This window comes from Arachis ipaensis, chromosome B06, assembly GCF_000816755.2.
Source record: "Arachis ipaensis cultivar K30076 chromosome B06, Araip1.1, whole genome shotgun sequence".
NCBI lineage: Eukaryota > Viridiplantae > Streptophyta > Magnoliopsida > Fabales > Fabaceae > Arachis > Arachis ipaensis.
The window spans coordinates 109,116,075-109,117,811 of record NC_029790.2 but is presented as its reverse complement, the minus strand read 5'-3'; positions in this window follow the sequence as shown (position 1 = coordinate 109,117,811).

Genomic DNA, 1,737 nt, shown 5'->3' with positions numbered 1-1,737 from the left:
TGCGTTCAACGCCAGATCCTTGCCCATTTCTGGCGTTGAACGCCAATCCTGCTTTGTTTCTGGTGTTGAACGCCAGTTTTGGCCATGGTCTAGGCGTTCAGCGCCAGCCTTCCACCAATTTTCTGGCGTTTTAGCGCCAGAATTATTTTTCCCTGGGCTCTTACTGTCCTCAGATGGATTTTGGGTGGTTTGCTCATTTCTTGGTTTCCTGCTGCTTTGAAGTGGGGTAGTTAATGCTTTTCCACTTCTTAGTTGAATTGCTTGGCATTTTTCTGTTATTTGTTTTGACAGCTATCTGTATCTCTCCCAGGCATCATAAAGAGATTCATTATCTCCTTGTTTAAAGCCTTGGATGTCCAGCCTTAGCTGTGTCATCCGTTTTGGGGGAAAGTATTGATTCAGGAATTTGTCTGTCAGTTGTTTCCAAGTCCTTATGCTGGCCTTAGGTTGGTTATTCAACCACCTCTTAGCTTGATCTTTTACAGCAAATAGAAATAGTAATATTCTGTAGACATCCTGATCTATTTCTTTATCATGTACTGTGTCAGCAATCTGTAGAAACTGTGCCAGAAACTCTTTAAATTTTGAAATAAAAATCTAAATTTTAGAAATAGATTTCGAAAAAGATGCTTTAAAATAGAGAGAAAAGATATTTTTGAATTTTAAGAAGAGAGAGAAAAACAATAAGATAGCCCAAGATTTAAAATTTTTAAATCTAATGCTCCTTGTTTTTGAAAATTTTGGAGGAAAAACACCAAGGAACACCAAACTTAAAAAGTTTAAGATCAAGACACAAGGAAAACTTACGAACACTTTGAAGACTCACAAAAACACAAGAACATGAAGGAAGAACACCAAACTTAAAATTTTTAGAAAACCAAACTAAAATTTTTGAAAAACACAGAAAAATCAACAAGAAAACACCAAACTTAAAGTTTGGCACAGGATTTAATAGAGAAATTATTTTTGAAAAATATTTTAAAAAGAAAATAAGGATTCTAAAATTTTAACACGACAATAATAGGAGACTCTAAACAAAAAAAAGAAATTTTTTTCCTAATCTAAGCAACAAAATAAACCGTTAGTTGTCCAAACACGAACAATCCCCGGCAACGGCGCCAAAAACTTGGTGCACGAATTGTGAATCACACTTTTCACAACGCGTACCACTAACCAGCAAGTGCACTGGGTCGTCCAAGTAATACCTTACGTGAGTAAGGGTCGAATCCCACGGAGATTGTTGGTTTGAAGCAATCTATGGTTATCTTGTAATTCTTAGTCAGGAAGTCAATTATATTTATCAGTTGAATTGCGAATAAACAAGAGAGCATTGATTAAAGGTTACTTGTTGTGCAGTAATGGAGAATATATTGGAGTTTTGGAGATGCTTTGTGTTCTGAATCTCTGCTTTCCTCTGTCTTCTGATTCATGCATGCACGTCCTCCTATGGCAAGCAGTGTGTTGGTGGATCACCGTTGTCAATGGCTACCATCCATCCTTCCAGTGAAAATGGTCCGGGTGCACTGTCACCGCACGGCTAATCATCTGCAGGTTCTCAATCATATCGGAATAGGATTTACTATCCTTTTGCGTTTGTCACTACGCCCAGCACTAACGAGTTTGAAGCACGTCACAGTCATTCAATCCCAGAGTCCTACTCGGAATACCACAGACAAGGTTTAGACTTTCCGGACTCTCATGAATGCCGCCATCAATCTAGCTTATACCACGAAGATT